Source organism: Taudactylus pleione, unplaced genomic scaffold (genome assembly GCF_031769625.1).
Source record: "Taudactylus pleione unplaced genomic scaffold, aTauple2 ptg000396l, whole genome shotgun sequence".
Taxonomy (NCBI): Eukaryota; Metazoa; Chordata; class Amphibia; order Anura; family Myobatrachidae; genus Taudactylus; species Taudactylus pleione.
The window spans coordinates 3658022-3685809 of NW_028284797.1; the positions used below are offsets into that span (position 1 = coordinate 3658022).

General features: G+C 43.3%; 1 protein-coding gene across 1 annotated transcript in view; it reads right to left on the reverse strand.

Moving 5' to 3' along the window:
- The window catches only part of LOC148506780 (uncharacterized), a 49563-nt gene extending 37414 nt beyond the window's left edge, over positions 1–12149 (reverse strand). The window contains exon 1 of the mRNA XM_088446297.1: positions 12093–12149. The gene's annotated coding sequence lies outside the window, so the exon portion shown is untranslated. The remainder of the gene's footprint in view (positions 1–12092) is intronic.
- Positions 12150–27788: the final 15639 nt, after the last annotated feature.

Here is a 27788-nt window from a genome sequence, read left to right on the forward strand (position 1 = left end):
CTACTGTGCATGGGCAGAGGTTCATTCAGGACTATAAGTAAATAGTCATGGGAGGGATGCTGCATCATGGGCCTTTGTGGAATTCGGAGTAGTGAGTCACACCTCACAGCTTTGGGTTCCACCTCCAGCAATCATCACACATAGCTGTGGCTTGCCAACCTGAGACTGATATGTAAGATTTGTGGGAGTCCCGCACAGAGGCCCTGATTCAGACCTGGACGCTCTGACAGAGCACTCGCTCTGAATCAGGGCCGTCCCTCTGTTTTTTTTGAGCGGCCTCCTGGCCGCTCGCATAGCTGTGGGTTACCACCCACAGCTATAGTGAGCAGCCAAAAAGATGGTCTTGCGATGAGACCCTTGTGGTGGGGTCTCGTTGCAGCAAGCCCTGGTGTGTTTTCGGCTCTATCAGAGCCGAGAGCACTCCCACTGACATCACTTGTGATGTCAGTGGGGCCGGCCCTAGATGGTAGGCATTCCCATGGGAACGCCTCCATCTGGCCAGCCACGCCTCCGGCACGCCCACCAAAGGGGGCGTGCTGTCACTCACCATCGACAACACACCCCCTTTGTAGCGAGACCCATAGCGACGGCTTGGCCATCGCTATCCGGGTCTCGCGCATGTGCACGACGGAGCCGGCTCCCTTGTGCGCATGTGCACTGGGCCAACATCGACCCACTTGCGAGCGCTCAGCGCTCGCGAGTGGGTCTGAATCAGGCCCAGATTTCCTTAGATTTTTGAATTTGTGATTGTCCCCTTTTGCCCGTGATATTATGGATTATGTTGTATTCAAACCTTGATATGCATTTTGTGATTTATTTAAGACCAATAACACGAGAATGGTGCTACCTTACTCACTGTTTATTGACAAAATCAGAAAGAAAGAGAAAAATAGTGTGAGATTTTGTCAACCTGAGACTGAAAAAGCGGTTCCACCACCCGCAACTTGCTGTACCTTGAGTCGGATGGCTCTGCAAGCAAAGCAAGCAAAGCAAGCAAAGTAAGTTTGGAACCGGAAGAGGGCCACGGTGCTGTGGTGCTCACTGCTGGGAGAGGGGTGCTCTGCTGGGATAGGAGTGATGGGTGAGGGTGGGTGCAGACACTGTGCTGGAATAGGAGGGGGTCCTGTGCAGGGTGAGGGCCCCTTCTGTGAGGCCACACCCCTTTTCAGGATCCCACGGGGAGGGGGGCGCCACCCAAAACCTTGCCTAGGGCACTAATTTAGCTAGGGCCGGCTCTGGCAAGATGTGCAGTATGGGCTCCCCCTGACCCTGCACTTATTATGGATGCACCACTGTGCCCCGCCATGGTCCTCACAATTCACAGGAGCTTTGATTTAGGCTATATTATATGATACATAACACTCAACATTTAACTTCTCTGAATGGGGAAACCACCATGCCCTCTCCAAAAAGGTTGGTGTGATGGTGTCATGTTAGGGGTGTGGTAACATCAAATAAGGTGTTATCATGTATTGTAAGGTGGTTCTAATGCTTCTGGAGTGATGTGTCCTCAATACCTCCCTCCACTGGTATCTGGTCATTAGGTCTACATTGTCTAGATCGACAATGTTTGGGTAGACAATGGAAGATAGACAGGCAATTTGGTCGACGGGGACTGAAGGTTGACAGGGTCTGAAGGTCGACGCACTAAAGGTCGACTAGTAACAAGGTCGACAGGTACTGAAGATCGACATGGTCATTAGGTCGACAATCATATGGTCAACGTGCAAATGGTTGACATTTTTTTTTTAAAAGTTAGGGTCAAGCACTTACCGGAGGGTTAGGGTTAGGCACTTACCCTGATGGTTAGGGTTAGGCACCAGTAGGGAGGGTTAGGGTTAGGCACCAGGAGAGAGGGTTAGGGTTAGGCACTTACCCCGATGGTTAGGTTAGGCACGAGGAGGGAGGGTTAGGGTTAGGCACCAGGAGGGAGGGTTAGGGTTAGGATTAGGGTAAAGATTAGGGCAAACCCCCCCAAAACATGTGTCGACCATTTGCATGTCGACCATATGACTGTTGACCTAATGACCATGTCGACCTTCGGTACATGTCGACCTTGTTACTAGACGACCTTTAGTGTTTCGACCTTCAGTCCCTGTCGACCTATTGCCTATCTATCTTCCATTGTGTACCTAAACATTATCTGTCTAGACAATATAGACCTAATGATCCACACCCCTTCCCACCTCTGGGGACAGGAGAGGAGAGGTGCCTTTACCCAAGTGCATAGAGCAAGTCATATCTTACAACTTTTCCTATTGGGTCTAGTCCCTTTGCATCAGGACTGCCCAGGATAAATCAGGATAAACTTTACATTGCAAAACAACAGTTTACAATCTTTAATGTTTCTGTAAAATGTTTATTTAGAAACATTGGTCCTAATTCAAATCAGGACGGAAGGACTGATTCTGAATGGCAAGCAAAGCACAAATACTTGAATGTAGTTTTACGTTTGTACACAGACCCTTTTAAATATAATCTCTCTGCACATTTTCAAGCTTCCCCACCTACAGTGCAACAGGGTTTTGTCCAGGTGGAAAGTTACCTGCTTTCTTTGCTCCCAACTCATCAGCCCCCACAATGTGCATACCGAGGGGGCATGACCAAATAAAATAAGGATTAATGACACTTTGTGCCAAATTTACAATTGTCAGTGACTATTTTAATCCAGACTTAGAGGTCTATGTACTTATAATTGCGGTTATTATGTACCTAACTTGTCGGGGATATCTTAATTTTTAATGAAAATATCCCGGCTATGTACTACAGGGAACTTACAGGGACAGTGGTTGCGGTAACCGCTGTCCCTGCGAGTTATATCCCCAGCATCTCTCTCCTGCCCCTGAAGCCCCCATAGGCAAACAGTAGTTTATACCATCTGAAGATATTGTAAACTACCAGTGCTAAACTCCGAAAAGCTTTTTGGAATTTAGTACATAGGGGTCAGATCATAGTCCCCATTGATAATAATGGGGACTGCGATATGCAGTGCTAAATAGCACTTTGCTGGGTTTTTTAATGAAGTCTTCTGCATTGTGCCATTAGTACATAGGATCGAAACATACAATTATGTAAGTTTATGTAAAAAACAGCTTGATACATAGGACCCTTATTCTCAAAACCAACCTAGTTTTGACATTTTAATAATTTCCAGTCTGCAGTATGGCAGCTAAATCATTGTAATCTCATGGCTGTCAACATTTCACCGAACATTGCATATACCCCCTTGAATACAAGGAATGGACAAAATATCACCATATGAATATCACTATGTGGAAAAAAAACAATGCAAGAGGAATTTTATTAATGTCTTCAAGGGAGCTATTCATTAAGAGAAAAGATGTGGTCAATCTGCATATTAGAGAATTGGGGCCATTTACCAAGGTACCGCAACAGATATTAGAGGTTAGGTCCCCCTTTTCATACTTGCAAAAGTACAGTATCCCTGTACTGTAGCTTTCTATGTAGACTGTGATATAGCCCCATTTACCAAGTTCTGGAAAGCTTAGCTTCTGAGCTTGATCCCATCAGCTAATGTCATCTTTAGATGTTGGCAGCCAATATAGTTTGTGGGCTACATTTCACAATTTGTTTCAGAGAAAAACTTGCACCTGCACAGTCTGATGGCAGCACGTGGGCATTAAAGAAGCCTGTATCACAGTATCTCTCCCAATAATAAATACAGCACATACATAACATATTATCAGGATAAACAGTGATAAGGAATGTTCCTTTTCTGGGTGACCTGCTACATGGCACCATTGATCGAGGACTCATTTAGAGCTGCTATAATGACATGACTGACTGACAACTGGGAAAGAGCTGCTATAATGACATCACTGACTGACAACTGGGAAAGAGCTGCTATAATGACATCACTGACTGACAACTGGGAAAGGGCTGCTATAATGACATGACTGACTGACAACTGGGAAAGAGCTGCTATAATGACATCACTGACTGACAACTGGGAAAGGGCTGCTATAATGACATGACTGACTGACAACTGGGAAAGAGCTGCTATAATGACATCACTGACTGACAACTGGGAAAGGGCTGCTATAATGACATGACTGACTGACAACTGGGAAAGAGCTGCTATAATGACATCACTGACTAATGACAATTGAGGGTGAACAGCTTTAATAACATCACTGTCCAACGACAACTGACGCAGAGCTGCTGTAATGACAAGTAAGTGAAATGTGCGTAGATGCAATAAAATTCTAGGAAGATGAAAAAACTCTGCTCTGACTTTCTAGGAAAGAATAGATTATGATGAAAACTTTAGAATAGCTAAATGTAGTTACTCATTTGTTTTGCAAATCATGCAACAAGGTAGAGCCACACCTATGTAAGTAATAATATACAGATTTTATGATATAGGAACAAAACACCATACAGGTATTTGCTTCTGACCTTTGTAAATGTCACTTGTCTATGTAACATTCTGAGTTTCAATTTCTTGAGAAAAAAAAGTGTTAAACCTGTTCAACATGGTCAGGTCACTAAGGGGCCCATTTATCAAAGAGAATTTGAGGTAAATTCCCCGAAAACACCTGTTTTTGGGGGTTTACCTCAAATACTAAGTGTCCCCCGGATGTATGACGAAGGGACCGCAGCAGGTATCTCCGATACCTGCTGCGATCCCTCCATTGTCGCAGTAGTATGACAATGTAGTGAAGCTATGTACTAAAAGCACAATGCAGTAAATTTCACAGAAATCTCTGGCAAAGTGCTAATTAGTGCTGTGGATCGCAGTCCCCATTATAATCAATGGGGACTTTGATCTGACCCCTATATACTAAACTCCAAAAAGCTAAGCTTTTTGGAGTATAGCTCTGGCAGTTTACACCATCAGATTGTGTAAACTACAGTAAGTCTATGGGAGCTCCAGGGGCAGGAGAGAGATCTTTCAATCTCTCCCCCCGCAGCCCCTGGCCAGTTCCAGAAGCTGACACGGTGCGCACACGTAGTGTCAGCTTTCCCCTAGGAAGCCTTTCACTCCAGTGAAAGACTTCTCCTAAATGTCGGGGATATAACTCGCGGGGACAGTGGTTACCGCAACCGCTGTCCCTGCAAGTTCCCCATAGTATATAGCTGTATAGTAATACATTTTTTTATTAAAAATGTAAATATCCCGGCCGAGTTAGATATATAATAATCATGGGTGGTCTGCGATTATTAGTATATAGACCCCATAATCTCTAATTGGCACCATACACATGGCAGAATGGTGCTGACAGTATAATAGCTTTAAAACTTTTATTGCACACAATTACATGAATTGCATAGCTTGCTAGTGCAGACCATGAACCAAATGTAATAGCGTCCAAATTTGAAACTGTGCAGACTTTTCAGAATTTTCTTTACAGGCAAATCCAGGTTGTCTTTGCCTTTTAAAAAGCAAAAACACTGCTTTAAATCCCACAGAAAAATCGATGAAACATATTTTTCAAACTCTGGTCCAATTACATTTGGCCCAAAGTTATATCCCTAGAAGACTCGTGGCAATCTTTTATTAAAACACCACGGAATTATTAGCTAAATTTACTAAAGGATGGTTTGGTAAAATGGATGATTTTTGGCATATTTGTGGTCGTTTTCCAAACCACAAGACTAATTAACTGACAATTTTTAAAAATGTTCTAATTCACTTTAGAATGTACTGTATTTTTAAAGTATATTTAAATATCGTACTTAAAAAAACATACCTAGATTGTTTTGCAGCCTAGACCACCCCGAAACCATAGGCCAACATTGTAAATCACCTCTAGTAGAAATAGCACTCCAGTGGCAAAATATCCCTAACAGTATCACCCCCTAGTGGTAATACAGTAGATCCCAGTGTCTGAGCCCACAGTGTCAATCCATTAGTGCCCCCCCTCTACATTTGTCACTATATCAAAAATGCTGATGCACATTTCGCCTGAGTGTTACTTGGTAAAGCAGAGTTTCTGCTAAAGCCGTTAGTCACTCTGACTAATATTTCTATGTTCTTGATGTGATTTATGTTAAATGTACTGGAGGTGCAATAGTCTGCCTCAGTGACATACCAACAGCAGTAGCCGCGGAGATATAGATCATAACTGCGTATTATACTGCTGTGGGGGAATTTATCCTGGGGATAAGACACATGACTCTACATCAATTATATAAGCTTTGTAAACAAATACAAATTGAACACTGCTGTGGAAAGAAGAATCAGGATATAACTGTAATCATAGATTATAAGGAGCTTGTGTGACCTCATGTATTGACGGATGTTACATTATAGTTAACAGAAAACAGTCACTGCTACATATCCAACACAGTATTCAATTCTGCAACTTTATTACACTAGAGTTGAAAGTCTAGAGATCATTACTACAACAACTACAGGTGATATAATTAATGACTGCAGGAAAATACTAGGGGGTCTATTTACTAAGCAGTGTTAGGAGACAGAGTGAAAAGTGATAAGAAAGTGATAAGGTGCCAGCCAATCAGCTCCCAACTGTCATCTCACAGGCTGTGTTTGAGAAATGACAGTTGGGAGCTGATTGGCTGGCACCTTATCACTTTCTTATCACTTTTCACTCTGTCTCCTAACACTGCTTAGTAAATAGACCCCTTTGTTTAATAATAAAAATGGCTTAAAAGAAGTTTATTGCATAATTACATTAATGCACTTGCCATAAATATATGCTTGGCAGAAAATAGAAAAGCTCTTTTGAAAGGGTAATTATAATTTTTTCCTTTATAACACACAACAATTATCCCGCAATATTCTGCAACGAAACTCAAATACTTGTGACTAGGCAGCCTAATTATTGGTGAACCTGACTGCTGGAACTCACGGATTTTGGTAACATTTTGAGATAATTACCTATATGTAGAGTACAAGATGAATGAGCAGATACCAAAATAATTATTGGATATGAACACATAATAAATATAATTCATTTTATGCATATATACTAGACCTGTGGCCAGAGCCGTAACTAGACTTTTTGGTGCCCTGTGCCAGAAAGAGCATTGGCGCCCCCCTCATTTTTCAAAGGGACATAATGCACCCAAAAAAGGGCCATGGCTTCATGGGGAAGGGCCAGGGAAGAGATAGGGGAGGCCAGGAGATGCTGGGGATGAAATAAGAGGAAGCTACAAGGAAGAATGATAATAAACAGAAATTTGATAGGCCCAAACAGCGCCCCCTGACCTGTGGTGCCCTGTGCGATGGCACCAGCCGCACTACCCTAGCTACGGCCCTGCCTGTGGCAAAGGAACTATTTTGATGCACTTTTTTTGCTTACACAACTATTCTATTAATCTGTTATATTTTTTTACATATTTCGAGATACTAGTAAAGCGCTATATCATTTTAACTTACGTTATTTGTAATATCTACAAGTGTGATCTACGATCTTTACCACATGTAACACTCTACTTGTGCTCTTTGTTTTTTTGTATATGCATTCGAGTAGAGTGAGTGGTAGCACCTCAGGAAACAAAATATAGGAGATTAGAGAACCACTGCTATTGAATAAAATCTAAGGAATTATGCAATAAAGAAGTATTACCATTAAGCAGTGGATTATAGTACACACTATGCTAAGATCACTCACATAAACTAAAGACACACTCTAAATTAAATATTACAATACTGGTGTGGGTATATTACATACTAGCTCCAAGCAGCCCCCTGAGCCATAGTCCCACCAGGAATATTTCTAGTGAGTCCTATGGCCAATGTGCCCCAGAAATACAAAGCATGAGATTAATCTAAGGAACTGCAGGAACCAATTGTAAAGCCAGACAGAAAAAAACAGGCAGTAATGACTGGTAAGATAGATCAAACAATGGGATTCAGAAGAAAGGTCAACAATGAATAGGTCGACATGCAACAGATCGACACCAGGTGGTCGACATGCAATAGGTCAACATGGACAAAAACTTGACTGACAAAAGGATGACAGGATTAAAAGGTTAACATGTTCAAATGGTCAACACATTTTTTTCAACATTTTGAGGGTTAGGCACTTGGGGGAAGATCAGGGTTAGGCTGCTGAAGGGGACAGTTCCGGTTAGGCAGTAGGGGGAGGGTTAGGTTAGAGTTAGGCACTAGGGGGACGGTTAGGATTAGGGTTAAAATAAAAAAAGTGTAGACTATTTGTGACATTTAAGCCTGTCGACCTTTTGCACCATCGATCTTTTGTCAGTCAACATTTTGTACCTGTCGACCTTTTCTCCATGTTGACCTATTGCATGTTGACTATCTGGTGTTGACTTATAGACTGTCAACCTTGTTACTGTTGATCATTTATACCACACCCCAAACAACAGGCTGTTTAAGCTATCTTGTCTGTTAACATGTTTTAAAAAACAAAAGAAGGTACTGTATACCCCTCACCCCTCCCTCACTTTAAATATTGGTAATTGTTACTTAGCAAATTAGCATATATCCTGATCCTATAGGGAGAAGCTATGAACAAATATTTGTGCCCTTGCATCTAGGGATGCCACACCAAATGCAAAGTAGGAATAGTCCACTCTTCTGGTACCCCTGGTCGTGGGTATTGGGGCAATAAAATGTGTGCACCTGTATACAATAAAATATAGAATACTACACCTATATATTGTTTCATATAAAATCATGTTAAGTATATTTTATATAATCGTACCCCGGTAATATTTAATTGCTTATATAATTGCTTTTTTAAAAAAATTAGTAATAGCACATTCTCCTAAACTACTTGCTATTTAGGGGTCTAAAAATTACTGCAAATTGTTAATTATCAGTGGTGGTTACATCTACACCCCTCAAAACACTGGATAGTAAATCTGATGGCTTAAAGTTCAATTGTCAGCTAAGTAAGGTGGATTCATAACTGCCACAGTAAATTTAGACCTATGACTTTGTGCTATATTGTACATTACTCATACTTGATGACATCCTGGCAGCCCCCTCCAGGCAAGGGATAGCCAGGTAGGAACAGCAAAGGGGGTGGGGGTGACATGGCATAGGTGCGGTGAGGCAGGGAGCATGATGTGGAATTGGGGGCGGATTCAGGGTGAAACGCATGATTGGCCTTCCCTCTGCAGGGGTGTATGTGGGGTGTTGCAGGGAGGTCTGAGGGTATGAGGCCAGCCAAGAGACTTGTCCACTTTTCTAGGCAGCCAGGAGCACTATCTGGTTTTCAGGAGAGAAGGCAAGTATGACATTACTGCATTTAAAACTCACAGTTAAGGGTCTACTTATGAAACAGTGATACTGTAACTAATTTTTCATTAATTTTCACAGTTTTGCCGAACTTACTAGCAGGGTTACATCAGAGAAATGACAAATTTATTTTATGTCTATTTTCTTTTTTGCAGTACTGGATACTTATAGCTTGGTTTGAGGACTGCAATGACTGAGCAATTGATCAAACTATAATACACTCTGCAGTTTTCACATGATTGTTGAGGGTGAGAGGATTAATAAATACTAGAGATGAGCGGTTCTGATTCCTTGGAATCAGAACACGCTCGGACGTCCAGGATCTGATCTCCCTGTCTGCCTCGGATCCCTGCCCGAGCTAAAACTTTGAGATCCCACTGTCGAATCTCGCAGTATTGGCTCAGGCGCCAAAGCAATGGGCTGACCATTTGTGACGGCTCTCGGCCAATCAGCGCTTCCCCATAGACTTCAGTGGGGCAAACGGATGCAGGATGGCGGTCCCCACTGGACAGAGGACACTGCAACTCACAGGGCCGACACCGCTGCACTCCAGCACTGCTGACACTTCCAGCAACCCCACACTGAGGATAATGCCGGCATTCCTGCACTGCCGACACCTCTGCACTTAGAACACTGCCGGCACTCCTGCACTGTGGACACTGCTGGCACCCCCACACTGAGAACACTGCCAGCACTCCTGCAATGCCGACACTGCCAGCAATTCCGCACTGAGAACACTGTTGCCACCCTAGAACTGTTAACACCACCAGCGCTCCCAAAATGCCTACACCACCAGCACTCCCGCACTGAGGACACCGCCGCCATCCCCGCATGGCCGACACCACTGGCACCCCTGCTTGGCCGACACCACCGGCACCCCCACACTGAGGGCAATGTTGGCACCCTCTGTCACAATAAGTGCACCATTGGTGTATCCAACCTGCTGTGTATCCAACCCGCACTGCATTTGACCTGCACTGTAACCCACACTGTATCCGGCCCACACTGTATCCGACCCACACTGTATCTGACCCACACTGTATGCAACCCGCACTGTATGCCACTCAGACTGTATGCAACCCACACTGTATGCCACCTGCGCTGTATCTGACCCACACTGTATCCAACCTGCACTGTATCCAACCCACACTGTATCCTGCACTGTATCTGACCCACACTTTGTATCCAACCCAGACTGTATCCCCCACTTTATGCGACTAGGACTATATGCAATCCACACTGTATGCGATTTGCACTGTATCCGACCCGCACTGTCTCCAACCCACACTGTCTCCAACCCACACTGTATCCTGCACTATATCCAACCCACACTGTATCCAACCCGCACTGTATCCTGCACTAAATTCGACCCGACTGTATACAACCCCCACTGTACATGCACTAAATGTGACCTGCACTGTAACCTGCACTGTATCCAACCCGCAGGTACGGAACATTGTTTTTATTGTTAGGGAGATTTTGGGGAACTACTCAACAAAAAGGCTGATTGATCACATTACTAATTTGCAAAACATTTTTAAACAGAAATAACTGCCGTGTATTTGTGCTGCTGCTCTGTTGCTTATGCTGGCCATTCACGCTACAATTATCGGGACGATCCGCCCGATATCGGCGGATCGCCGCGATGATTGTAGCGAGTGGGGGGGGGGGCGACCGAGGGTTAAATATTGCTCGGTCGGGCATGCTGGATTGTCCAGCATGCCCGTCCGATGCAATATTTCCTGGTAAACTGTCGGCCGCATCGGGCAGTGTATGCCCAGCGCAGCTGACAGACAGACATTTCCTTTGTTCCTTCCTACGGAAGGAACAGGGAAATGTCTCCTCCCCCAGGGGCGGAGCGCAGATGTCGGGCTGATACACTCTCACAGTGTATGCCGGCGACATCTGCGGCTGGCAGACTGCCATATAAAATGTCTGACAGACATTTTATCTGGCAGTGTATGCCCAGCATAAGTTTAGCCAGCCAGCCTTTGGCTTATATTGGTAAACAATACTGTGAGCTGTGAGGTGGTCGAAATTTTGTGGAAATTACTGGAAATTAATGTTATTGAGGTTAATAATACTCTAGGAACAAAAAAAGAACAAATTACGCAATGTTAGCTTTTTTTTGACAATTTTTGGAAAAAAATCCAAAACCAAAACCAGTCACAGCGTTTTGGCAAAACAAAACCAAAACTGGATGAAGAATTAGAACCAAAACCAGCAAAATTGGCCCACGCAAGTCTCTAATAAATACTATAGCGCATTTAAGGGTTGTTAAGAGAGGAAGGTAAAATAAGATACACTTCTCTAATAAATACTATAGCGCATTTAAGGGTTGTTAAGAGAGGAAGGTAAAATAAGATACACTTTTGAACATTGCAAATTTTAGATATTAACTCTAATTAAGCCTGCTATAAACGTCCACACGCTGACAACATCCCCATCTGAAAATGTTACAATACATCAATTTAATTTATGTGCATAAATTAGATATACAGTATAGCCATTTTACTCTCAACCAACAAATGATTAAAGCAATATTCCGCCAGGTTCATAGGTTCCATAGAGACACATTTTCCTGTGCTGTGTGGGCCCTTTGTGCTCCTAGGCCCCTTACCAGTTTACATCAGTTTCTATTATTACACAAATATACTCATGGGTTAAGATATCATAAATACAAGTATATGCAAAGTACAATGTAATTCTTTTGCTGATATAATACGTGTTTTTTTTAAGCACCGACCAACAAAAGTAAATAAAATCTCTGCAAAAGTACATATAACAATGAATTCAGAGAAATTGAACTAGATCTTGTAAATAAAATGTACACACAGAGAGAGGGGTTACACAAATAAAAGTAGAGTGAGTAGGTTCTTTACAAATGTCTTACCTGGGAGAGCGTCTAAAGGTTTTCCTGTCAGAACTTGCTGCCCTCTAAACAGGTTCTCTGTACAGGAAGAAACAGGTGTGTTGTTATGTAACGCAGTAAAAATACTTCTCTCTTCCGGGTGTGACACTAATTCTACAGCACTTTGACACTGTATTTCATTTGTTCATGGACTTGAAGTTTAAAACTATCTGTATCTGTTCCTCTGAATGTGCAATTCAGTGTAAAAGTTTTAATGCACCCAGTAAACAGATGACATATTGTACCTGGAGGCAGCTGTTCTGGTTCATAGAAGGTTTTCTATTTGTTGAAATCCTTTGTAATAATCTCTCTGGAGGGCTGAATGAGCCATGGTAATATCTCTATGGAAACGACTGAAAGTTTAACCTGTGGTTAGAGATTACAGAGGGTGCTCTTACAATAGGCCTTGGACACACCTGTCTGCAAAAGGGACCTGGCAAGATAAAGGAAATATCTTTTCTCATAATAAAGGGAGGGGCAGAGTGACCATATCACATACTAAAGGGAATTAACCTCCATATTTCAGATTACTGTACGTACAGCATATTTGCTGACTTTATTTAACTTCCGTCTGGGAGTTTTTTCAGGAGAAATATAGGTGAAAAGTGCTGGGGGATGGGCTATATAATTTGCGTAATCATGGCCTTGCTCCCTGTGAGGCTGCAAAACATTCAATTACTTGGTTTACATGCATGCAGTTCTATAGATCCTAAAGCTAATTACGTAAAACATTGACAATTCCTCACAGTTCTATCTCAACTTACTGGCACCCGTTTGTTTGTGACCAGTTATACACGTTACTTGCAGGCCACTGGTGAGTCAATAAAGTAGTTACATTGGTTGCCCAGTGACAAAGGGTGAGCGCATTTGCTTGGTACAGTATCTGCAACAGGACTTCACTGGGATTATTACACTTATTTCTCAAGCAGAAAAATTAAAAGGAATGGTCAAAAGTTTAAGCAAATCAGTGACAAAGGATTTTGATGGTCCTGAGCAACTGCCGTATTGTCTATCACTGTTCTAAGAACCATGGATAGGATCAGAAGTTGAAGGGTATGCTGGTCCTTGTAGTGCCATACTGGAGGACCTTGGGGGATATCCAGGTAAGTTGGCTCTCAATTTAGAAATACATGAACATATGACCCAAAGTAGGTGTTATTATCATGTTATCATGTAGCATTAGGACCTCAAGAGCAGAGATGACTTGCTGTGGAATGTAGAATTGTATATTTAAGTTAGCTTGGACATATGACCCAGAGGGCCTAGCTGGCCACACAGTCTGCCATAAATCAATTATTAAATTGTATTTCTATTTTCCTCACAAAATTATGCATACTATATGCTTTTATTTATTTATGGAGACAGTGGGGCGAATAGTATAAAGGATGAACACACCCACATGGCACTGGCTACACCCACACAGTACTAACCCCAGCTCCTCAGTATATGCTCTTGAACAGTTTCAGCCCCATGCCCATGTGACCCTTAATACAGCCCTGGCGGCGAGCATTGGATACCCCCGTATGGTCAATTGCAGTTGTGTGAGGAGGTCCCTCTTGTGTTATTTATTTGTTGGTTGGGTTCCCTTGTGTTGTCTGTTGCCAGTGCCTGTGAGAGCAGGGTGTGCCCAACTCCTTATCTCTCATTGCACATGCTGGAGACACATGTTTAGTAAGATTATGAAAACGATGGGGTGAAGCACCTCTGCTACAATAAACTATAGATTTTCAATAAATTTAGAAACATTTACTATAGCAGGGCAAAAAAAATGGATCATAAATTGATTATACAACATTACAATTAAAACACATGGTACATATAATATTCTTTGAATCCAAAAGGTGCTTAAGTAGTGAGGTGGTTAGTTCTTGTGAAGGAGTTTCCTGAAACCCTAACACTTTCTCCCTAGGGGTCCTGGATACTGGGGCAGAGCACCTTCTTGCTTGACATAGCCAGATCTGTGGGTATATGCTTGGGGATGGTGAATATGGTAGTGATTCACTGTTTATACAGTCCCTTTTATCTGGTTATTACAGGGCCGGATTAAGGCCTGTGGGGGCCCCTGGGCAACAAACATGTGGGGGCCCCTATTATGTGCCCTTTATGCAGTGCACCCAGTAGTAGTGCCCCCAGGAGTGTTGCCCCTTATGCAGTGCCCCCTATGCAATGCCCCCTGTAGTAATACCCCCACTAGAAGTGTTCCCAATAGTAATGCCCCCTGTATAAATACCCCCAGTAGTAATACCCCTGTAGTTGTGCCCCCAGTAGTCATGCCCCCGGTGTGTGCCCAATAGTAATGCCCTCAGTAGTAATACCCCTGTAGTTGTGCCCCCTGTGGTAGTGGCACCAGTGGTAATGCCCCCTGTGATAGTGGCACCAGTAGTAATGCCCCCCCCATGTAATGTCTCCTGTAGTAATGTCCCATCCGAGTAATGTCCCCTGTAGTAATGTCCCCCTCGAGTAATGCCCCCAGTAGAAATGCCCCCCCCCCGAGTAATGCCCCCAGTAGTAATGCCCCCCCAAGTAATGCCCCAGTAGTAATGTCCCCCCCGAGTAATGCTCCCTGTAGTAATGCCCCCAGTAGTAATGTCCCCCCTGAGTAATGTCCCCCCAAGCAGTGGAAAAGCCGCTTGTGCTAAAGAGAAAAAAAATTCATACTTACCTTAAGTCCCGCTCCCGCTGCCTTCTGATCCGCTCGGCTGGCGCTGCTCCTCTGCACTATGGGAGAGACGCATGACATCTCTCCCATAGTTCACTGTCTGAGCCGGAAGCCGGAGCTCACTCTAGTCTCTGGCTCTGGCTGCCGCTGCAGGGAGGGAGCCGGGTGCCCGCTGGATACAATCTCAGCGGGTGCCTGGTATCTCCGTGTGGCACTGGGGTTAGGTGTCCAGAGGAGGCGGAACTGGTTCCGTCTCCTCCGGTTCACTTTAACCCCAATATCTGGGTGTGGGGGTCCTTCAGGTGTGGGGGCCCAGGGACGATCGCCCCTGTCGCCCCCCCTATAATCCAGCCCTGGGTTATTATATAGGAACTGCCAGTGTTTTTGAAATGTTTCACAAATCAGACAGCTACTTCCAAGATAGAGGTTTCCTGGTTCAGCACAAATTTCTTAACCTCCACTGGTGGCAGATCCAACTACCCTTTTTCACCATGAGTTGACCTACAGTAGCTACTGTAGTTGGCAAATTCCTCATGTGTGATGTGATTGTTCTTGACTAAGTGCCATATTCCTGCCTGTATTACCCTAGCACACAGGTTCTCAAACTCGGTCCTCAGGACCCCAAACAGTGCATGCTTTCCAGGTCTCCTCACAGTTTTGCAAGTGAAATAATTAGCTCCACCTGTAGATTTTTTTAAAATGTGTCAGTGAGTAATGAATACACTTGTGCACCTGCTGGGCGACCTGCAAAATGTGAATTGTGTGGGGTCCTGAGGACCGAGTTTGAGAACCACTGCCGTAGCATACTAGCATGGCTTTTTAGGAGTACTATATTTACTACATCATAGTCCAGACAGTCATGTGGTGACACTACATGGTAGGCCTCTACTGCGGGATGTAGTTATTAGATCGGTGGCCGCATGGGTATCGGTCTCAATGCTGGCAGCAGAATCCCAGCAAGGGATTTAACATAGGCATCGAAATACCTACATAGGATCAATTTATATTGGAATTTATTTAATCTATAAAGATACCCCCAAAAAAACCATTAAATCGAAAAGCAGGTATTCTCTCAAATGGACACTAGGGGTAGCTACCACATATAGGACCTCATTCAGACCCGCTCGCAAGTGCTGAGCGCTCGCAAATGGGAGCTCACTACAAAAGAGGCGGCTGTCGATGGTGATCGACAGCTCGACCTGTTTTGTAGGCGTGGGGTGGTTTCACAAATGGAGGTGTTCCTTGAGGAATGCCTGCCGTTTTGTGGGCGGCAGCACTGACATCAGCAGTGATAATTGGCTGAGACAGGATTGGTTTAAAATTAAATCTGCACAACGCCATTTTGCGAATGGCAATGAGACACCATTTTGCGACTGGCCGTCCAGCGCCATTTTAATGAATCTCTCCCATTATAAGTACATACGGTGATGCTATTATTTAGTGGCATGCGATTCCCATGCAATAGAAAGAAGTTAAAAGTACTCACCATATAAATGCAGACAGTCACTAAAACATATAAAATGATTAACCCTGCAAAACACGTACCATGGTGTACTCCACAAACACGTATTCGCACAACGCTAACTAGCGTCTTTTCTCAATTCCCCAATACTTACACACTGCACACTTACATAAAAGGTTCCCTAGCATTAAAGTGTAATATTCAAGGTTTATTCAGTATTATTAATGTTGTGAAATAAATGTAATTTGATATCTAAAGTATCTGGGTCCAGAGCGCATGCGTATGTAACAACTGTACCTTGGGTCTGTATGATTTATTTGTGCTAATTGTATTTAGATCACAGTACTCCATAATGTAGCCAGCTTAGATTTATTATGCAGCGGGAAACAGGAAACAGGACACAAAGAGCTGTTGGAGGCTGGATTGTGTCCATTCGAATTGACCTATGAACTATACTGTAACAGAAGAACCAGGAAGAAGAACCAATGGAATCATGCCAAACTGTTCTATTGTATTTCCTATCTCTGTAAGAGTATCTATGTGGGCTCTCTAAACCTGGATGCCAGTCTGCATGCTTTGCTGTTGACGGAGGTTTCTACTTTGATGCCGGTATCTGGGTCCAGAGCGCGTGCATATGTAACAACTGTACCTTGGGTCTGTATGATTTATTTGCGCTAATTGTATTTATATCACAGCGTTTAACCATCTGTTTTTATATTGAATAATAACTTTTTGTGCTTTGGAACCACACTCAAAGTCTGAAAGCATTTATTTCTTGTGCGACTCAAAATGCTAAATAGCGACAATTCTAGAAGGTATAGACAGGCAGGAATCGATAGGAGCTTCCTGCTTGATCAGAGCAGGAAGCTCCCTGGGGCTTGCAGTTGCCTAGACCCAACCTTAGGATCTCGTCGCAAGCCCCGATGGTCGCGATGGTCTTGACCATCTCGACCATCAACCTGGTCGGTCACTAAAGCCGTGGGTAGTAACCCACAGCTTAGCTAGCGACCAGGAGGCCGCACTTCAAAATACAAGCGGCCGCCCACATTCAGAAGGAGCGCTCGCATTTTGCGAGTGCCTCTGAATGAGGGCCATAGATTAAAATATTTCATATAGAAAAACAGAGGAGAGAAAAAGCAAGCTTTGTTAGATGTGGTACACTAGGAAATGTAAATAAAATATAACTTTTATTAATTTTATATAAAACTTTTGAACCAGTGAATATACTGAATTAAAGTAAAAATGAAAAAATATTCAGGGGTAAATTTACTAAAGTTTGATTTTGTTTTTTGTCCTGTCAGTTTAGTAAACTGACCATATAGTGAAGTCAAAACCAACAGCAAAATGACCCAAAGACCCGACTTTAGAACATCTAACCATCTATATTTTTACATAGACAAGTAAATGAGGTGCATATTACTAATGTTCAGTTTGCAAACCAACCAGAAGCCAGACGTTCCCAAACTCCACCATTACAGTCCACAATTTAAGGATATCCTTACTCTGGGTCATATAATTGCATACTGTTGTGCCACATGATAATAGCACATACATAATGGCTGCTCATATTAACTTAATGGTCTTTCACAGGTGCATGAAAAGGGAAAGGTTTAATATAGACCAGAAAAAAAAATACTGTTCCCCCAGCACCCTGCAAAAGACCAGCAATAAGATTTTAATTCTACTTGATAATAGAAATCCATAGATCTTTGTTGCATATATTTGCAAAGATATGTTTAAGCCCAAGGCCACGTCAAGGCTTCTCTGTACCAGTGGTCCCTAATGCTACATGATTATAGCACCCACTATGGCTCATATAATTGCATACTGTTATGCCACATGATAATAGCACATACATTAATATAAATAATGTGAGAGCCAACTCACCTGGAGGTACCTCAGAATCCTCCAAATGGCACTACAGGAACCAGTACATTCTCCAAATGCTGGTCCCATCCATGCCTCTCAGAATTTTTTTTGTTACTGTTCTGAGAGTCATGTGTGGGACCAGTATTTAGAACAAATATATAGGCTGGCACTCCACATATATAGCAAAAGGAAAGGCCCTGGTGCCTTCCACAATGTTCCCTAAGGAACAGCACATGCAAGGCAAAGATGAATGGCGGCACTCACGGTTCTTGTAAAGTAAGGATACGCTGACAACTTTGGCCCTGATTCAGACCCACTCGCAATTGGGCGTACGTACGTTCGGCGTACGTAAAAAAATATTTAAATTCAAGGCCTCGCTCGTATTTTCGAACGCATATAAAAATCCGCCCCAAACTCAGACGACCCCTCCTCTAACTTACGAGCGTGCCAAATAGCGAGCGTACATCCCTGAAATGGCTTGAAGGGAACGCACGCACAAGTACAAACCGGAAGTGGGCTTGTCAGATGTCGATTACCTGCTCCTTTATTCTGCCTACCTCCCTCAATCGTATCATGTCAATCAATGTATCAATTAGCTTAATTGTTTTTTTTTTTTTCAACACAATGCAATAAACTTTAATCTTGTCCGTGTTTGTATTTGCTCGCAGAATACGTACGGCTGAAACCTTCGCTTTTATTGTTCAAAAGACATGTTAGCCCCAATTAAACAATTGTTCTATTTGTTTGTCTCCCCACAATTTTTCTGTGGTTCATTTCTTTATTTAAATTTGCTTACGCATGTCACTGCATCAAGCCTATCATAACTCTCAAGAGATTTGTGGCCCTGTCGAACACATGACTCATACACTAACCAATAGAATTTGTCCTGTTAATTTCCCAAATACATTAGCCAATCAAATTTTTTTGGGGTGCTTTATTAAAAATATTTTGCCAAAAAAACACCATTGCCATCATGAGATCCGCCGCATTCACCAGGCGCGAACTGCTGGTGCTGACGGAGGTGATGGACAGGCGGATCACCAGTCAGCCTCCACCCATCTCCAATAGGCGAAAGCGTTCCGCATATGCGGAGGGACGTCGATGCCTGCGCTCCTTCGGCTCACGCCGACATATTGGCCAGCTGGAGCGCAGGTGGTCGGACCTGCACCGGCGGACGCCCCGCTTGCTGGCATGCTTTCGCATGCAGATTGCGGAAAGTAAGTGTTCTGGACTGTGGTTTTCAAGTTTATCTTGTGGGCCCTAACTGCGTGTGCATGTTTTCATGTCTGTCCTATTGAGTCATTGTAGTCATATCTGCATGTGCATGTTTTCATGTCTGTCCTATTGAGTCATTGTAGTCATATCTGCATGTGCATGTTTTCATGTCTGTCCTATTGAGTCATTGTAGTCATATCTGCATGTGCATGTTTTCATGTCTGTCCTATTGAGTCATTGTAGTCATATCTGCATGTGCATGTTTTCATGTCTGTCCTATTGAGTCATTGTAGTCATATCTGCATGTGCATGTTTTCATGTCTGTCCTATTGAGTCATTGTAGTCATATCTGCATGTGCATGTTTTCATATCTGTCCTATTTAGTCATTTTTTTTTTTTTTTTGGATTCCTGTTGAAACTAACCACAATATTTTTTTCATTTTTTAGGGGCACAGCAAACACTACGGCGGCATCGCCAGACAAGACGCCGGTCCCGGCCCCTCTCTCCAACCCCCAATTCGTCAATTACCCCCTCCTCCCCAGACCCTGTGGCCGAAATTTCAGGCCTACTTCCCCTCCAGCCCAATTCCCCCTCTCCTCCATCCGTCCCTCCTCCAAATACCCCCTCCCAGGATTCCTCAAACACCTTGCCCCTAGGTTTGGGGAATGTAGCCACCTCCGAGGTGGTCCAGGGAGTGGCTTCTGGCTCTGTCGTTTTTGAGAACGGTATGTTTTTAAATTTTATTTTGGACACCACAAACTGTTTGTATGTAATCATGTGTCGTCCCCATTTTTTTTGCCTTTCTGTCGCCTTAGGGTATTTTTGGGGGTTGTCTTTACCTGTTCCTGCTGATGTCACCATACACATATCACACCTGTGTGCCTTTTTTTAGGGCCCTTATATTTTTGGCCTACGACATTTTGGGGTGCTGGGTTTTATCCGTGTAATGTTTTTTTGGCCCACAAGCTTGTAAGTTTTGGTTTGCTTGTTTTGTGTTTTTTTAGAATGTTGCTTCATTATCGATTTATTAATCCCCAAACTTTTGTCACCCACAGAGGAACAGAGGCGTCGGGAAGAAATATTTAATTGTGTGGGCCGTATGCGGGAGCAGGTCACCGGGCTTATGCAGGGCCTTGACCATCTGTTGGTCCTCCTTAGGAATTAGTTTTTATTTTTTTTTATTTTCTAATTGTTTCATAATAAATCAGTTTTAAATCAAGCTCTGTCTCATGCGTTTGGAGTAAATCCAAGATTCTTTACACTGACATAAGTAGACTCTTCAAGCAAGGATTGCCACAGAATCTCACTACAGATTGTGTGTTGTATTTTGAATGCAAACAGGCACAAGAAACACCTCCCAGTACCAATGTCATTTTCCTTTTTTGTGGTGGTCAACATGATAGTTTACACCATTTTCAGGTTCTTATTTGGTGGCCAAACTGCTTAGGACAATCTTACGAAGGCAACTGATTGTACAGGATTCCTTGTTGTGTTGGTTAGTACCCCGAAAACATATTACATTTTAGCTCCACTTGCTTCATTACTGGGTTACCCCTTAGGTAAAATTAACGTTTGGGAGTTTGTTTACACTTGCTTCTAACGTGCCCAAAAAGGAAACAAATTACACTCTCCAAATATTTATTCACAACAGAAATCAAAATACAAAGTGGTCACTCACAAACAAAACACACAGTGATAATCAGAAATACACCACATACCAAAAACACGAAACAAACACACAACAAATCAAGAACTGGTTGACGAAGGTCCATGCCCACATGATTTCAAAAATATGGCGTTGCAATATTGGTGTCAGAATATATTCCCGAAGTTTCCACATAAAGGTTTTTGAAGGGTAGCAGGAAGTAGTCATCGTGGGAGTGCCAAAGATTATGCAAACAAACAGAAGATGGTGCAAGAATTAATATCAAAAAAGATGAACGCTAAAAAACCGTAACACATTGGGTATACACACTGTTGTTTGGTCAATAATTACCTAAAATATCGGGCCACCACATCATCGCGTATGGCCCCCCCACATACTGACCTCCGACCAACCTCGGGGGGGCCATCCTCAGGTAAGGCATCCTCTGGCTGCATTGGAACACCACTACTTATGGCGATGTTGTGAAAGATCCCACACAGGACCACAATTTTCGAAACCATATCCGGCAAATACATGAGCTCGCCACCAGAGCGGTGGAGGCATCTGAATCGGCCTTTTAAAAGGCCGATACAGCGCTCCACCACTTGCCTGGTGGCTGTAAGTGCGGTATTAAACTCACTTTGTGGACCTGGTGTGGGAGCCAAATAAGGAGTGAGCAGCCAGGGCATGCAAGGGTATCCACTGTCTCCTGTGAAAAAGAATAGACAACATCAGGATCACTGTGTATCAAGCTTAACATTGTTATGTACTAAAGGTCTACACTTACCCAGAAGCCACGCATCACCAGCTTGGAGGTTGGTTAATTTGTGCCATATCCCTGATTGCCGGATGACGAAGGAGTCATGTGCACTTCCTGGTAATTTTGCATTCAGGGACAGGATCTGGAGGGAGGCATCACATACCACCATTACATTCAGGGAGTGATAGTGTTTCCTGTTTCGAAATATGGCCTCCAGCCGTGCTGGAGGCTGAAGTGGTATGTGAGTACCATCCACAACCCCTATGATGTGTGGGAAGCCAGCTATTTGGTAAAAATTGGCCTTGGCCACACTAAGGGCACCCATATCCAAAGGCATTTGAATAAAATGATGGAGGTGCTTGAAAAGTGCCTCCATCACTACCCTCAGGATCCGGGAAAAGGAGGATTGTGAGATGCCCGCCACTATTCCCACCGTTGTTTGAAACGATCCTGAGGCACAGAAATGTAACACCGCCATAATTTGCGTAAGTGGTGGTATTGCTGTTGGACTGTCAATTTGCCGCTCAAGATCACTCTCTATTAATGAGAGAGTGTCTATGATGATTTTGGGAGGAAGACGGTAGCGTCTTAAAACCTCATCATCGGGCATTCCAAAAAGGGTGACACGTGTTCGAAATATCTGGGGCCTTGCATGTCTACGATGCCTACGCCTGGGACGAGATTGAGGTTGGTCGGCTTCCGGGAGCATGGCCAGAACAATCCGCCCAAGATCAACCTGAAATGGCAAGATTGGAATGTAAGGCTTTGGACCCACCCCATAAGAAAATTAAGAACAACTTAGCTTGATGATACCATCCATTGCTGCTTACATGCCAGGGTATTGTCATGATACGTCCAAACTGAAATTAATCACAAAAATAATTTGACAAATTTTAGTCTGTGCATTTATGTTTCTAAATTTTGTGCTAGACAAAACTTAAAATATGCGAAACACACATTTGGCCAAAGAGCAAAACGATATTGCACACAGTACATCAAAATGGGTTGACATGTAAGCCAAAAAAGCGAAAGGGCAACCACAAAAGATTTTACAGGATTAATAAGCATTTAAAAATGCGCTAATTAGTTCGCAAATACAAGTTAATAAATAAACTGAGAAAAATGCGCTAATTAGTTCGCAAATACAAGTCACAATAGTAAGTAGTAAAAATGCGCTAATTAGTTTGCAAATACAAGTCACAATAGTAAGTAGTAAAAATGCGCTAATTAGTTTGGAAATACAAGTCACAATAGTAAGTAGTAAAAATGCGCTAATTAGTTCGCAAATACAAGTCACTATAAAAACAGAGAAAAATGCGCTAATTAGTTCACAAATACAAGATAAAAAATGGACTTACCAAGAGCAAATATATAAGATTCCAAATCAAAAGGTCTTTGGGTCCGAAATTAATAAAAAGCTAAAAGATATGAAATTATGGATCCAAAAATTAAAAACAAGAAGAAACACAATGAGACACCAATTGAACCAAAGTTAGACTTCACAAAACTTACCAAATCAAGAAACGAGGCCAAAAAAAAATATACCAAAAAAGAGAACGGAAAATAAAAACGCAAATCTAGCAAACAAAATAAACTCCAAACGCCAACTCCTTTATCCGCAAACAAGAAACTCCAACCAAGGTAACCTCCAACAATCCAAAAACGCCACCTCGACTCGAGACACACCAAGCCATAAATAGTGTTTCGTTTCCCGCACAAATTAAGGAGGGATCATAGGAACGCACAATCAATGATGCGGCCGCAAAATAAGGACGCATGTATAAATACGTCACGAAAACACATTTAAATTCTGGTGTATTTCTTGTTTGGACCTCAGACATGGCGACAGACCAGGGAAACAATGCCCAAGAGTCAGGCGGTAAGTCTTTCATGCATTTTGTATCAATGATTAATTTGAAACATAAGATTGGGCAAGTTGTGAATTTGAGAAATCTGAATATTTACACAAATAGGTGAGGAGGATGACATGGAAGAGGCTGCTGGGCCCAGTATTCCGGCCAAAGCTGCAAAAAAAAAAGGCAGCCACATTTCACAAGAAAGGAGATGGAGGTTTTGATTCAGAAGTGTGTGGACATCCTGCCACAGGCAGACAGGAATATGAGTCTAAGCCAGAAGTGGAGAATGTGGGAAGAGGTAGCCATTGCTGTCAATAGGGTGGGTGATTATGTCCGTCTAGCCCGGGATGTCAAACGGCGGTAAGTAAACACTTGCCCCCCCTAAAAACAAACACCATTTTAAACAAAAGGATAATGGCTTCCATTTTTTCCCACAGATGGGCCGACTTCAAATATCGCCTAAAGTAAAAACTCGCGGACAGGGCTAGGCATGCAAGGGGGACAGGTGGGGGTCCCACCCCTGTGTCATTGGAGTTGACTGATTTAGAAGAGCTGGCACAGGGGTGTGTGCAGTCTGTGGAGGTGTTTGGCGTGTCCAACATGGATACGGACATGCCAGACTTTGCGGCTCCTCATGTTGTCCCAGGTAAATCTTTTGATGTCACCAACTCTGAAATGTTAGTGGGCCAATATGTAGATTCTAATGTGAGTCTTTTCTCATTTTTCCTAACAGAGACACAGGCGGATGAGTCTGCTCCAGAGGGGAGCCTTGGCCGCCGAATTTCTGCTGGCTCGGCAGGGGAGGAACCAGTACATCCGGCTGAGGACCCTGCAGAAGCCAGTCCAGGGCAATCCTCCTCGCAGGCAGTGTCCCTCCTCACAGAACTCAATTTCAAATCGGATTTCCATACGGAGATTCTGCAGAGGATGGACGCCAGTCTGCAACGGGTGGCTGAGGCCCTGGAGCAAAATGCTGCGGCCAACGTGACCATTGGTCAGGCCCTGGCGGAAAATACCAGGGCCAACATCCGCATCGCCAATGCCCTGGAGCAGCTCGTTTGCCAGCACATGGTGGAGCCGATCTCCCTTCCTGCCGGAACATCAGGATCCTCCACCTCTGGCACAACATCAGCCAATCCTCCAAATGTGCCTAGCCCTGTGCCTAGTCCAGAGGCCACAACATCTGCCTCTGGACAGGCCAGCCCGATGACATCCCGGACCCGGTCTGGCGCCCTCCCTCCCCCATCCAAACGGGTGAAAAAATGGTGACAGCAATGGCGACTTTTCCCACACTCCTTCTGTGCTTGGCTCATATTCCTTTCTGGTCAAAACTTCCCTCTCCTTTCTTGTGAAATGTTTTTAATTTTTTGTTGTACGTTTATGTCTACAGTTATGTTGGGCCAATTTGTTTGATTTTGGGAATGATCTTTGCCAAAAAAAGATGTCCCCAAATTTTTTATTATTTTAGTTTTGGTTTGACCAATAAATTGACGCCAAAAATCTGACATTGTATTGTGACATTATTGTACAAATGGGTTACATTTAATCCTGGACAAAAGGCAAAAACTTGCAAAAAAAACCAAAACTATTTTTTTAAAAAAAGGGCTCTTTAAGGAACGTTTAAAAAACCAAAACAATTTTTTTTAAAAAAGGGCTCTTTAAGGAACGTTTAAAAATTCACATAACGAGGCAAATTCAACAGGCAAAAATAAAAAGGTGAGAAAATTAAAACATGATGACATTATTGTTACAATAGGCCCTAACCACCAAATTGAGGCCAAAATAAACCCCCACAAATGTACGCAAATTGATTGTGTCATCCTGACATTAGCAGCTCTGATTTCCACCTGCGTACGGTTTTGTGCTATCCCAAAAAACTGATTTCAAAACACATACCAAGCCGGTAATTGCTTTTCAGACCACCCGCGATTAATCGCAACAACATCGTGGAGTCCCGGGACGGAGGAGAAGGCCATCGCCAATGTGGTTGAGTAATCCAGACCCTAAGCTGTGCGAGCATTTTGAAGGGAAAGAGGATCATCCAGTGACGTATGAGTCGGTCCGAGCACATTTTACTCTCGCATCTGCTAATGTATGTACGCCCCAAAAACGCCTCGCCACGCCTGCGTTTTTCCATCTCCACCCCGTCAACACCCAAAAACGCCCTGTTCTGTCAATCACATTTGACATGTCACTTCCTGTACGCTATTTGACGAACGAGACCAAAAAAGCTCGCAATCTGCCGTACGCACATGCGCAGTGTTACACCGACGCATGCGCGGTTAGTCAACATCGGAACGCAACGAGCGAATTGCTGTTTGCGAGTGGCTCTGAATGAGGGCCCTTGTCACTCTTGTTCGATGTTTCAGTCAAAGAGACTTTTATCAAGAGCAAGAGTGACAAAGTTGTCAGTGTATCCTTACTTTACAAGACCCATGAGTGCCGCCATTCATCATTACTATACATGTATGTATGTATGTAGATAGGAATGGTGGCATTCACAGGACTTGAATAAATTGTAAATTGTAACACTAGGTCAACTTAATTCCGATGTTTCAATCTCATTTATTAGAGATTTTCCACAGGGACCAAGTAGACAAAGTACACATACACATATATACAAAAATGAACACTCACCCAAGTGCTACGCGTTGTGCAGCTGGCATGGACAGCAGGATGGGTGGGGGTGACATCATCATGGGTGGCAGTTGGCATGCCGATGGTCCAAATGCCGATGGTCGGTATCCCGACTGTCTAATCCTGGCAGGGGTTTAATGACAGGTGTTGAGATCCCGACGCCTGTCATTTTACCTATGGTGGGAGCCCGACACACCAATCAAAGGTAAGTCGGGTGCGGACAGCCACGGGGGGGATGGGTTAGGTTAGGGGCTCCCGGGGGGGACTTAGGGTTAGGCTGCCTCCTGGGAGGGCTACGGTTAGGCTAAGGGAAGGGAAGGCTAGGGTTAGGTACCCCCAGGGGGAGGTTAGGGTTAGGCACCCCCCTGGGAGACTTAGGGTTAGGCTGCAGGGAAGGGGGTGTTAGGTTTAGGCACTTCTATTGCAAACTGTATTATTATATACAGTATAATGAGTAATGTTGGAGTTGTGCATCTGTAATTCTTTTTTGTATGTTTGCAACTATATTCTCCACAGGTAGCACCTCCCAGTATATATACATATCCAGGGTGTGCAGTCTAGGGCCCCCTTTCCACTTACAGGGGGGTTTGGGTTGGGCACTTGGGGGGGGGAGATTAGGGTTAGGCACCCCTAAGGGAGGGTTAGGTTAGTAAATATAACATGCGTCCGGTGGCATTCCATACCAATCCCTACATCACACAGTGTCACAGCAGGATTCGTCCTCTCAGACCCGGCCTGCACACTGGTTGCCATAGTGACAAAACCCACACCACAAAAAAATACCTAATATAAAAACAAGATACTACTGTTACCACTGGAATCAACAAACCTGCCAAATATCAATACTAACCTCGCAGTGGTAGAAAAAGATCATAGAAAATCAAGGCAATGCAATGCACAACTGCGGGAAAAATGTTCTGTCCTACTAATCTGGAAATCAATGAAGGACTGGCAGCATGAGTAATTAAGTATCAAGTAGCTAAAAGGCAAGAGTATAAGATCTAATGTTAAAGTAGAAACAATGTACATAAGTACATGGGCAACATACACATCAGGTGGCCACAGGTTAAATAAACAAAACAGTGAAAAAAGGAAAAAAACACAAGAATAAATAAAATAAGCAAAAAAGATACACAGAAAACTCAAGAAAAACTTAATAAAGCATAAGTGGTCATTTTGACTACAATCATAAAAAACAAGATAAGGATAAATTTTAATTAAATCCATGAGGAGCAACACAGTTCATCCGATGAATCCATTTTGCCTCCCATTGTAATAATAGTTTATCTCTATTTCCATCTCTTTACAGTGGAGGGATGTGATCCACCGCTTTATAACTAAGGGTATGCGTTTTTTCACAGAGGTGTTGAGCTACCGGTTGGTCAATCTCTCTCCCATTTAATGCCAGTCTAATAGCTGAGCGATGTTGGGCCATGCGTTCACAAAATGGTCTGTAGATTGATCTACAGACCGATATATCTGTAGATCAATCCGCATGGGCAGTGTATGGTATAAATAACAAAGGATCTGGTACATGTAAGAACAGATTTGATAAAAATCTTTTTACCCGAATG